This window comes from Cetorhinus maximus, chromosome 1, assembly GCF_964194155.1.
Source record: "Cetorhinus maximus chromosome 1, sCetMax3.hap1.1, whole genome shotgun sequence".
In the NCBI taxonomy this organism is placed as follows: domain Eukaryota; kingdom Metazoa; phylum Chordata; class Chondrichthyes; order Lamniformes; family Cetorhinidae; genus Cetorhinus; species Cetorhinus maximus.
The window spans coordinates 83920494-83933657 of NC_135879.1; the positions used below are offsets into that span (position 1 = coordinate 83920494).

General features: G+C 44.5%; 1 protein-coding gene across 3 annotated transcripts in view; it reads left to right on the plus strand.

Moving 5' to 3' along the window:
• ndst3 (N-deacetylase/N-sulfotransferase (heparan glucosaminyl) 3) overlaps positions 1-13164 on the plus strand; it is a 1004816-nt gene that overhangs the window by 94232 nt on the left and 897420 nt on the right. The window contains exon 1 of one of the 3 annotated variants that reach the window (XM_078543148.1): positions 11529-11555. The exons of the other annotated variants lie outside the window; for them this stretch is intronic. The gene's annotated coding sequence lies outside the window, so the exon portion shown is untranslated. Of the gene's footprint in view, positions 1-11528; positions 11556-13164 lie in introns of those variants that run through there. 3 annotated transcript variants of the gene reach the window in all.

Here is a 13164-nt window from a genome sequence, read left to right on the forward strand (position 1 = left end):
GGGCATGAAAGCAGAGCTAGCTAGAGTGAACGGTCATATGAGGTTAAGGGATAGATCCATAGAGATGCAGTGGCAGATTTTTAAAGGAATGTTTCAGAACAAACAGAATAGATGCATTCCAATGAGAAAGAAATGTTCTAAGGGGAGAACCTACCATCCGTGGTTAACTAAAAAAGTTTAAGACAGTGTCAAACTTCAAGATAAAGCATATAATTGTGGCAAGTCAGAAGATTGGACAGAATATATAGAACAGCAAAGAATGACTAAAAGACTAATAAGGAGGGAAATTTAGAGTATGAGAGAAATCGAGCCAGAAATATAAAAACAGATAGTAAGAGTTTTTATAAATATTTAAATGGGAAAAGAGTCAACAAAGTGAGCATTGGTTCTATAGAAAGTGAGTCTGGGGAATTAATAATGGAAAGTAAGGAAATGCAAGACTAATTGAACAGGTATTTTACATTGGTTTTCACTATAGAGGATACAAGTACCACCCCACATATAGCTGTAAATTAGGAAATGGGAGGGAGGGAGGAACTCAGGAAAATTACAATCATCATCAGATAAGTGATACTGAGCAAATGGTGGAGCTTCGGGTTGACAAATCCCCAGGTCCTGATGGACGTCATTCTAGGGCCTTTAAAGAAGTGACTTGTGAAATAGTTGATGTGTTGCTTTTTATTTTCCAAAATTCCCTAGATTCAGGGAAGGTTCCATTAGATTGGAAAATATCAAATATAACTCTTTTATTCAAAAAGTGAGGGAGACAGGAAGCAGGAAACTATAGGTCAGTTAGCTTAATGTCTGTCAGAGGGAAAATGTTAGAAGCTATTGTTAAAGATGTTATAGCAGGACATTTAGAAAAATTCAAAACAACCAGGCAGAGTCAACATGGTTTTGTGAAAGGAAGATCATGTTTAACCAGTTTATTGGAGTTCTTTGAAGGAGTCACATGTGCTGTGGATAAAGGGGAACCGGTAGATATACTGTGCTTAGATTTCTAGAAAGCATTTGATAAAGTGCCACATCAAAGGTTATTACAGAAAACAAAAGCTCATGGTGTAGGGGGGTAATCTATTGGCATGGATAGAAGATTGGTTAGCTATCAGGAAACAGAGGGGAGCCATAAATGTGTCTATTCCTGGTTGGTGGGATGTAATGAGTGGTGTGCCATAGGTATCAGTGCTGGGGCCTCAGCTTTTTACGATTTATATAAATGACTTGGATGAAGGGACAGAAGGTATGGTTGCTAAATATGCTGACGGCAGAAAGATACATAGGAAAGTAAGTTGTGAGGAGGATGTAAGGAGACTACAATAGATAGATAGGTTAAGTGAGCGGGCAAAGGCCTGGCAAATGGACTATAAAATGGACAAATGGCAGGAAGAATAAAAAAATTTATTATCTAAATAGTAAGAAATTTCAGAGTTCTGAGATTCAGGGGGATCTAGGGCTGGATTTTTCCGTCCCCATTGGAATCAGGTGTCATGGCGGGTGTGAGTCGACAATATGGCGAGAAGGCCAAAAATCACATCATCATGAAATCAGTTTGCCATCGTTCGCTCCACTCGTCAATCGCGGGTCACCTTTCCCGCCATCACATTTCATGAAGGTAATTATATCTGCATATAATTATAAGCCCTGTTCACTGGAATCATCTCCACATGCTTGATCGTCTGGGCACATCAGCAGGAAAACACGCCGGCCCAGGACATGGCTTGACAAGTGTGATGTGCAGAAGTCAGGACTTACCGTTAGGGCCTTGCTCACATTGCGGACATCCGAGGAGCAGAAGATGCTGGAACCCTACAGCTACTGGACCCTGGATGAAGCTGGTTGGATTTTCATGGACATGTCTTCACCGCAAAGCACCTCACGAAATGTGGAAGGTCATCGTTGATGTCTGGGGTCTGCTTTGGGACATCAAGGTCATGGCCATGGGCTGCTACTGATGATCGTCAATGGCATGGAGGGGAAGGTCTAGATTTGACTGGGAGAGGAAGGTGTACTGGGAGTCGTGGCGGGGGAGGGTGAGGTGGTTGGAGAGTAAGGTCTAGGTTTGACTCAGGGAGGAAGGTATACTGGGAGGTGGGAGTGGGGGGTGGTGGTGATGGTGAAGTTGGGAGGAGGGGAGCGATGGTGTCTGGCGACAGGGGTGAGGTTGGGATGGGGGCATGATGGTGTCAGGGGGATAAGGTTGGGAGCAGGGTGGGGAAGGAGTACGGGGGAAGGAGGGTGTAATGGGAGAGAATGTGGCAACTAGGGGGGTAGGTGTAAGGGGGGGTGAAGGTGTAAGGGAAGGAGTTTGGAGAGGGGGAAGGAGTTTGGAGCGGTGCAGGGCTTTGGAGGGAGGAAGAAGTCCAGGGGAAGAAAGGAGTTTGGAGGAAGGAAGGAGTATAGGGAAGGGAAGGAGTCCACGGGAGGAAGGAGTTCAGAGAGAGGAGGATTTCATGGGAAGGAAGGAGTCCAGGGGGGTGGAGGAAGGAGTTTGGAGGGGGGAAGGAGTCTGGGGGGAGGAGGAAGTAAGGGTGAAGGAGGGAGTAAGGGGGGATGTCCATGTGAATGTGCAAGAAAGGGGTCTATGGAGTTGATGATTGCTTCCTGGGGAGCAAACTGAGGGTGGGCTTGGTAGGAGGGAATGGTGAATATGAGAGAGGGCAGTGAGCAGATAGGTGAGAGGGTGAGTTTGCAACTAGCAGTAGGGGGGACAGTGAGGGTGGTTGGTGGGGACTCGGAGGCAGACAAGGACCCTGGGGGTGAAAAGGAGGAGGCCAGGAAGGTCAGTGTGGATTGGGGTGGGATTCTCGGGAAAATGTGCATGTTCATCTGGACAACCTGGAAAGAAAAGGGTTCTGGTTGGTAGATGATGGTGGGAGGTAGAATGTGATGCCAGGGGGGGGTCAACAGTGACTGGTGAAAGGACCTGGGGGAGGGGAAGGACAGGGGAACTGAAAACAACCTTACAACAAACCATGCTTCTGAAATCGAAAGTGAGAGGAGCTGTGTGTTGGGCACAAGTGCTGCATGGGAATGTAATCAGTGGGTGGGCGCACTTGCAGATCAGCTCAGATGGACAACTGAATGAGAACCCCAGCAGGCAGAATTGGAAATGCTTGGGACAGCAAGTTGAGTGTGATGGATGAAGGCACTGCATGGATGGGAGGGTGCTTGCATGAGCTGAACTGCTATTGGGGGAGGTGGGGAGATGCAGGGAGAGAACTTGCACAGCCTGTAAATGAAGCTGACAGACAACATTAAACATTACTCTGTGAAGGTGAATATATTTTCAGATTATAAAGTGACGAAATGTGTTCACCTATGCAACCACTTGTGTTCAGAAATCCTTAACTTTTCTAGGCCTACCATTTCTTCTAGGTGCTGCCCTGACATCCGCAGGAGGGGTGAAGACAGCCTGTGCACTGGTTGGCCCTGTTGCCACTGATGACTTCAGCATGCACCCTCTGGAGAGCTGTGACCTTGAGGGCCCTGGCTTGCTCTGGCTGTTCTCCTGTGGACAAGCTGCTCCCTCTGTGGTGACAGAGAATGAGGTTGAGGGGTTCACAGGCAAAAGTGACTCAGAGGGAGAGGACAGCCTCTGAGATTCCTCAGTGGATGGCCTGGGGGTGTCTAGCTGCCACTCCTCCTACTTTCGGGTGCCTGAGGGCCCCAGCTTGACTCCTTAAGGTGAAGGAGCACCTGGAGGGATGGCGAGGTGCCCCGCTTCCCTCTCACATTGCTACTGCAGGAACTCGCCCATGGTTACCGTGATGGAGTGTAGGTGTGTACGCACCTCCGCGTTCTGTTGGACCAGGGTCTCTATGGCGTCCGCCATTCTCCCCATGGAGACCTCAATACATATACATGTGGGCACTGCTTCATCAGAGAGCAGGCGAATGCATTCTTCCAACTTGCCTGCCACTCTTTTGAGGGCTTCCAACAGCTCTGCGTGATGTTCCCCCCACTTTCTGCTGACTCTCCACGATGAGTTGGAAGGCTTAATCCAGAATTTTGTCATCTGAATCGGACCTCACAGATGCCTCTTCCCTAGCAGTCCTCCAAGTGCCATGGAGTTCAGCTGAACCTGCCTCCTCCTGCTGCGGACACGTGTCCATACGATGACCACCAGGTTGTGAACCCGATCCTGCTCTAGATTTGGGTCCCACTGAGGCGTGTGTTCTCTGCGCTGGTGCAAATTGGAGTAAGCACTGTGACGGGTCTTCCAGGCTGCTTATTTCCAGCTCTTCAATGGAACAAGTGTCCATTTGGCTGGATGGAGCTGAGGGGCTGGCTGGCTGAGGGTGTCAGCCACTTGACAGAGCTCTCTGTGAACCAATGTAGAAATAATTAGTGCATAGCAGCTGAGTCAAAAGCAAGAGAGAGAGCACTCACATTTGTGCTAAGGGAGGGATGATGTGGTGCAGGATCCTCATGTGGGTGTTCACTGCTGATCTCATCGTTGCCGCATGCACGGTCCACGTCTTCACCAGTTAGCACAATGGCACACTCCTCAAAGTGAGTGAGGGGCCTAATGTGGGCCACATCACCCCTGGTCTGGAACCTCTGCCTGCTGTTGTGAGCCAGCTTCTAAAAACAGTTGGAGGGGGAGCAGGACACATGACACTGTGTGGAATGTTTGTGTGGTGAGTGGAGCCATGGACGGGATGAGGACTTGAGCTCCAGATGATATGAGCCTGATGGAGATGTGAGGGTGTGTGTGAGAGTTAGTGGTGTTGTCCCTTGAGGGGTTAGATCCCTGTGGATGTGTGATGGGCTTGGGAGTGTCTGAGTTGAGACTGATGACGTAGTTGACTTACCCTGGCGGATGGATGAGAGCATTCATCCTCTTCCAGCACTGGATGGCTGACCTCCTCTGTGCTCCAGTGGCACTGTCTGCTGTTGCCCAACCTCCAAGACCGGATTGTTGGCTCTGCTGGACCTCCTGCAGCCAGAGCAGGGGTAGAGGACATTGCAGTGGCCTTCCACTGCGTCCAGCAGGCGCCCCAGTGAGGCGTCACTCAATTTGGGGACTGCCACCTTCTTTGGTTTTGAGGCCATCTGTCGCCTGGAGCAGCCCTGTTCTAAAGACATGAAATAGGTTGCGCTCTGGTGCACTTCAAATATCGTGCCCAGAGTGAGGAAGCGCTGAAGTCATGGCGTGGTGAACAAATCCGAGCCCGCCTGCCAGCGATCTGGATTATTCCCCATGAATGCATTATTAATGAGGCGGGGTACGCCGGGAATGGAATGATATGGTGTGAAAACCCGCCACTGCGACCTGCAGGTAAACCTTAGCGCAAATCTGTGATGAATCCACCCACAGTCTCCATTTTCAGAACTGCCTGAGAACACAGTGAGGAGGTGGCAACACTGTGCAATGTCTCTGAGTTACTTTCTGCCTTTGGGCAGCCCAGATCCACCCAAATACTGATGTGGGTGAGAGGCAGTGGCCATGATTTATAATCAGTTTAATGCTTGTCAGATGCAAATTATCTTTAGGAATCAATCGTGTCTAAGTATAAATGAAACAATATTGCATATGCACTACTTAATTATTTACAAAAATTGTTCGGAATCAACATTGCTAAAAAAATGGAATCTGGTCCACAATGCATTGGTGCAAATCTTGTAAGCCTATATAATTAAATCACAATTTAAGTTAGTCAGCCTCTATTAACCAATGACCCTAATTTGAAATAAGTAGAATGGCAGAAAGCAATCTCCAAAACAGTATCATAAGTCTTGGAATCCTATGTAATAAAAATAGAATTTCATTTATTAGGCCACTGTAAAGCAACAGTTCTGTTGATAATAGTAAACCTGATAAAGCAGACATTTTCCTTGCAGTAAAAATGTGCACTAAACCAGCTGCACATTTAACTTGGCTACCATTGAAATCAATGGATACTACTTCAGTGAGTGACTATTTACAATGGTTGTAGTTTATCTTGTCATTTCTTATCGCCTATTCTGTGTCATAGTTTAGCAATTATTGGACAGGATTACTTTTTAAAAATTCTCATTAAAAAAAAAGCACCAGCTGGCTTGTTCCATTCTGGCTGAATTACTTCAGTGGCAGATGAAAGTGATACAATTGTCTAAATTTATCTTCTCTATCTTAGTTTTCATCATTTATAGTTCATCTATTTTCCTATTTCAGTTGTTGCAACAAATCCTTTCCATAATCTGTTTCTCAACAGACTGCAGGAAGTAAAGTTTTGTTAATGATAACCATTTGTGCAATTCTGCAAGATGACTCCTCGAACATCAAGTTGTGATCTGTGTGATTGTAAAATAGGACAATTGAGTGTGGTAATTAGTACATTCAATCTGCAATACTCCCAATATTCAGAGTCTTATCTCACACAATTTAGCTTATGTAACATGTAAATTGTGAAAGCCTGGCACGTTGAGAATCAATTGTCACTGGTGACTTAAAGAAACCATTCTACCCATCATGTCAATTCACAGGCACAACCTCAAGGTTATCTAATCCCTCATCTTTTTCCATGCCCTTTAATATTTTCTTTCTTCAAATGTTTACCTAATTCCCTCATAATTTTTATGAATGGCCCAGCTTTAATAGCCAATTACGGCGAATCAATCTGTACTCCAACAAATGAAAAGAAATCCTTCTAACCTCTCTCTTTATATTTATTGTGCTGGTCCCAAATGTATGTGCTCTTGCTACTATCTCACCAAACAGTTATGTAACTTCTCAAATCTTTTCAGAAATTCGAACACTCGTTGGGGTCATTTTGACTTTGGGCGGTAATGTAAATTAAACAATAGTGAATCAACTGCTCAGTGTACATTTCTCCAAGTTATAATTTCCATCAGTTGAAATGAAAACTAGGATAAAGGTATAGTTGATGGTTGATCTGTTATTTTTCGCTTCCTACTTTTGTCTAAAGTCAGAATGATACCCGTTTTGTACTATTGTCTCATTTAGATCTCCATACATAACCTTTTGGAAAACCTGTTGATGCCAGTCTTCATTCAGGGCCATTTTGTAACCATCTGCCCCTAGGTATTCATGGACAGTGCAAGGAGGCACTCATATCAGTTTTGCCCCACTTGTAGGAAAGGACCTGGTCCCTTTATGGCACTTCCTTTTATGATACAACTGAGAACAGAAGCTTAATATTTTGGGAATCTGACTTCTTTGAGATCCAGTATGCCACATTTTGCCATTATATCATCCTTCCCTCAACGGTGAAATCCCCGACTTGCATCAGGTATTTTTCTTAATCAATAATGCATAGCTATACTTCCACTGTAGGAACAACTCAAGCCTTGATAAATATTAATTCGTCTAAACACCCAAAGTAGCTTTCAAGAGATTAGAAGCAATGTTTGAGATTATAAAATGTTTGTGTCAAACACTTGTATTTGTTATTCTGACAAAATACTATTGGCAGAAATGTTAAAAATAGCATTCACTTTTCAGATTGCAAGACTTTCTACTTATGCCATTTATAGTGCAAGGGTCTACTGAGGTTTGAAACATTCAATTTTAGGATGCAAGGTAAAAATGTGAGTGATTTTGGTGTGCAGATATAACATCTGTGGCTAACTTACTGTTTATTTTATGGTTATTCCATCATTATTGTGAATGCAACAATCCCACATCTCATGAAAAAATAAAAATAAGATCTGATTGGAATCTGAGTGTATATGCATATTTTAGCTGCCAATAAGTCATGTGCAGATTCCAAATATGTAGACATACAGATGCAAAATTTAGTTGATGTTTTTTTTCATGGGATATGGACGTCACTGGCTAGGCCAGCATTTATTGCCCCCCTCTAATTGCCCTTGAGAATGCCCAAATGCATTGAGACCTGGACAATATCCAGGCTTGGGCTGACAAGTGGCAAATAACATTCGCACCACACAAGTACCAGGCAATGACCATCTCCAACAAGAGAGAATCTAACCATCGCCTCTTGACATTCAATGCCATTAGCATCACTGAATTCCCCACTATCAACACCCTGGGGGTTACCATTGACCGGAAACTGAACTGGACTAGCCATATAAATACTGTGGCTACAAGAGCAGGTCAAAGGCTAGGAATCTTGCGATGAGTAACTCACCTCCTGACTCCCCAAAACCTGTCCACCATCTACAAGGCACAAGTAAGGAGTGTGATGAAATTCTCGCCACTTGTCTGGATGAGTGCAGCTCCTACAACACTCAAGAAGCTTGACACCATGCAGGACAAAGCAGCCCACTTGCTTGGCACCACATCCACAAACATTCCTTCCCTCCACCACCAACGCCCAGCGCAGCAGTATGTACCATCTACAAAATGCACTGCAGGAATTCACCAAGGCTTCTTCGACAGCACCTTCCAAACCCATGACCACTATGATCTAGAAGGACAAGGGCAGCCAATAGATGGGAATACCATGGAAGATGGGAATACTATGGAAGATCCCCCCCAAGTCACTCATCATCCTGACTTGGAAAAGGCAACTAGGGATAGGCAGTAAATGTTGGCCCAGCCTGAGAAGCCCACATCCCATGAATTATTTTATTTTTTTAAATTGCCCTTGAGAAGGTGGTGGTGAGCCACCTTCTTTAACTGCTGCAGTCCGTGTGATGCAGAAACACCCCCAGTGCTGTTAGGGAGGGAGTTCCATGATTTTGACCCAGTGACAGTGAATGGCGATGATATAGTTCCAAGTCAGGATGGTACGTAGCATGGAGGGGAACTTTCAGGTGGTGGTGTTCCCATGAATCTGCTGCCCCTTGTCCTTCTAAGTAATAGAGGTCATGGGTTTGGAAGGTGCTGTTGAAGGAACTATGATGAGTTGCTGCAGTGCATCTTGTAGATTGTTCACACTGCTGTCACTGTGCATCAGTGGTGGAGAGATTGGATGTTTAAGGTGGTGGATTGGGTGTCAATCAAGCGGGTTGCTTCACCCTGGGTAGTGTTGAGTTTTGTGAGTGTTGCTGGAGCTGCAGTCATGCAGGCAAGTGGAGACTATTCCATTAGACTCTGACTTGTGACTTTTGGATGGTGGACAGGCTTTGGGGAGTCAAGCGGTGAGTTACTCTCCACAGAATTCCCAGTCCCTGATTTGTTCTTGCAGCCACAGTATTTATATGACTGGTCCAGTTTAGTTTCTGATCAATGGTAGCCCCCAGGATGTTTATAGTGGAGGATTCAGCAATGGTAATGCTATTGAATGTCATGGGGAGATGGTTGGTTTCTCTCTTGTTGGAGCTGGTCATTGCATGGCACTTGTGTGGCGAATGTTACTTGCCACTTATCAGCCCAAGTCTGAATTCTGACCAGGTTTTGCTGCATATGGACATGGACTGCTTCAATAACTGAGGAGTCATGAATGGTGCTGAACATTGTGCAATCATCAATCAATATCACCATTCTGACCTTAGGATGGAAGGAAGATCATTAATGAAACAGCTGAAGATGGTTGGGCCAAGGAAACTACCCTGAGGAACTCCTGCTGAGGTGTCCTGGGACAGAGATGATTGACCTCCAATAACCACATCCATCTTCCTTTGTGCTTGGTATGACTCCAGCAGTGGAAAGCTTTCCCCCGATTCCTATTGACTTCAGTTTTACTCGGGCCTCGATGCCACACTTGGTCAAATGCTGCCTTGATGTTATGGACAGTCACTCTCGCCTCACCTCTGTTCCATAAACCCCTGCCGTAGGGAGTCCAATTAAATGAGAACAAACTCCACTGAGACCAGGCCTTACCCAGCCTCGGGCAGGAATTTGTGTAGGCCTTAGTAAGGAAACTCCTTCCACCACTTGCTTAGTTCTCTGCATCAGAGAGGGCAGAGCTGTGAACAAGGACTTCAATGTGAGGACTTCCTGCCGCCTCTGCGTGAAGTACCATCAGAAACTAATATGCCAAGGAAGAGGAGCTAGCTTCTGATGCAAGTAGGCTCAATCACCTTGTGGACATCCTGCGGTCATGAAGGTTGCTATATAAATGCAAGTTCTTTCTTATATGAATGCAAGTTGTTTTTGTAAAATAGCAGGCTATTAAAGATTAGGCAAAACTTTTTTTCAAAAAGAACCAGCAAAGTGGGGCTAGGTCATCTTATTCCTGGAAAGTGTCCAGTGCCCTTTCCCCTTTCAGCCAGTAACCTATGCCACGATATTGCCCCTTCTATTAGCAGGGTGGCCCCAGATGCCAGAACACTGCTTTAGTTTCCTGTTCCCTGAACTTCGGTGGCAACAACCATGGCAGGGCAATCCCTAAATCTTATGCTGGGCTCTGCCTGCAAATTTTCAGGACTGTGTTTTTATTTTGTTTAGAATAATAGAATTATAATTTGTAATGTGTTAAATTTTTACATAATACCAAAACTTAAAATCGGTTTTAACTAATTCAACATTAAGATGCATCTTCTAGTGTTCAGCATGACTTTACTTGTTTTTAAAAAGGAGTGATCTGGATTTTTACATAGATTTATTTTGTCACTTATAATCCATGAAAACTAATACCACTGCAATCAGTCATAGATGTTCTTAAATGATCATGTTCCAGTTGAAAGGGCTATGAAGCTTGAGAGCCAAACACTCTTCCAACCATGAGATTAAAGATCTCAATACAAGCTCAATGACTTCCACAATTAAAGATTCATCTCTGGTCACTTTGATTTGGAGTTCAGCAAATTTATTGAAAATGCGAATTAGATTTCATGCTGTTTTACAACAACAACTTGTATTGATATAAGAAGGAAAGAGCAAGCATTTATATAGGGCAGAATTTCCCGGTCGGCGTGCAGGGGCGGGACCCGCACACCAATGTATAAAATGACACGGGGTGACGTCGGGCGTCCCAATGTCACCCCATATCATTAGATTTTTAGTTCAGCGGGCATGCAGCCAAATCGGCCTATTATGGCCTGTTAATGACCTCACTGAGGTCGTTGTCACGGCTGTTCGTCCAACCTTACGGTTGCCGGGCAGGCCAGGAGCCCTGGCGGGCTTCTGAAAAAACATGAAACCTCATCCACAGGCGGGATGAGGTTCCATGAGGGTTTTAAAAATGGTTATTAACTTTTAACATTCAAGTAATTGACATGTCCTAGCTCATGTGACAGTGTCACATGAGGGGACATGTCAATAATTTTTTTTCTTCTCTGTTCAGCACAGTTTTTAAAGTTGAAGCAATCTCCCTGAGGCAGCACTTTGCCTCAGGGAGATCTGTGGGTGCGAAGCGCACAGGCCTGCTCAGGGAATCCACCCCCCCCGCCCCCCCCCCCCCCCACCCTACAGCGCTTCAGGGTGGACGTCACGCTGGGCGGGCCTTAATTGGCCTGCCCACATAAAATGGTGGCACGCCCCCGAGCGGGGATGCCAATCGGGAACCCGCCCACCCACAAACGCACCCGCACAACCCCTCCAACAGGCAGAAAATTCTGCCCATAGTGTCCTTCACTATCTCCAGACATCCAAAAACACAGGCAATTAAGTACGTTGAAATGCAATTACCGTTGTAATATGGGGAACAGAGCACTTAATGCTCCTCAAGGTTCCACAAACAGCAAAAGATCAGCTATTTTAGGTGTTGGCCTATGGTCAAGTCAAGACCCAGCTTAGCATCTCATTCGAAAGAAAGACATAGCACCTTGACTTTGACAAAAATTCCCCAGGGCGCTTCATGGAAGAGCATTCAGGCTAAAATGGACAAAAATCCAGAGAAGCAGATATTAGAATGTCTGACTAAGAACTTGGTCAAAGAGATGGGTTTTAATGACAGACTTAAAGAAGGAGAGGGAGTTGGAAAACAATGATGTTTCAAGAGCAAATTCCAAAGCTTAAGGCCAATGGATGACTGAAGGCAGCCAATGTAGGTCAGTGAGCACAGAAGTGATTGGTGAATGGGAAATGATGTGGTTAAAAATATAGAAAGCAGGGTTTTGGGGGAAGTTTTGGTGATAAGAGGCTGGATAGTTGAGTCATAGATTATTTGACTATTATTATTTGAAGGTGACAAATGGTGGATGAGGGTTTCAATAGAAGGTGGACTGAAGCTTGATGGAGATGGACAATATTATGGATAGGTGATCACTGTGATAGAGATGATATGGGATCAGTATCTTAGCTTAGCTCAGTCTCACATACGGTTTGCAACCTTAGCGTATCCTCTGCTTCAGCCTGAGACAGCGACCAGGTATTGAGCTGGAATTAGTGGTGACCAAATAGTGTTTGTGATCAATGATGATGGCTCTGATCTTCACAATGTTTTTCTGGAGGAAATTGTGGCTCATCCTGAACTGGATAATGGACAAGCAGTATGACAACATAAAGGCAAGTAGATGACTTGGGAGAGCTGGTAGAGAAGTTCATAAGCATAAATATGAAACGTTTTTTGGATGGTGTCACCAAGGGCAAACATAATTATGAAAGAGAAGTAGGGAGGTGAAGGTTAGATCATTGAAGGTCTTACATGTAATAGGGTGAGAACGGGGAAGAAAAGCCATTGCTTCAATTAGCTACTGTCGGATATGTAAGAGTTGAACCAAATGAGTGCAGGCCCTCTGAGCTGGTCAATTGAAGGGATAATTTGGAGGAGGGCAGTCTGATTGATCCTGTTAAAGATGGCAGAAATAAGGAGAAGGACAATGAGGAATAATACGCCATGGCCAAGATCACAGTCATGGAGGATGTCATTTGTGACTTTCATTGCAGCCGTAACTTTGGTTATTTTGGATACTTATACAAAAACAACAAACACATGAGGCCATTTATGACCTTTTAAGAAATGGTAAGCTTTAGAATTGGCACTTACATTTATTATATTCATGTCTGTTCAGAGAGCATGTCTATATTCACACTAGGTAAAAATTCTCAAGACTTTGACCAAAAGAAGGAGCAGAGGTGGAAGAACATAATTGGAGATCAGAGAGCACTTTCCTATTCTAAAGTTCTTATGAGTGTAAATGTGCAAATGTAGCACTTAAATATTTTGGGTTTGACTTTTAATTAGATTTTGTGATAAAGTACAGTGTTTGATTCAGTTGGTTGTACAATGCTCCAGAAAATGTCAACTCAAATCATAATAAGAAATAGAAAAGCAAAATATGTCTTTGGAGGGATTTCAAACAGATCTAAGGGTCAACAGACAGGGCAAGAAAAGAAACAGAAAATAGTGTCATCATATTTTCCTAAAA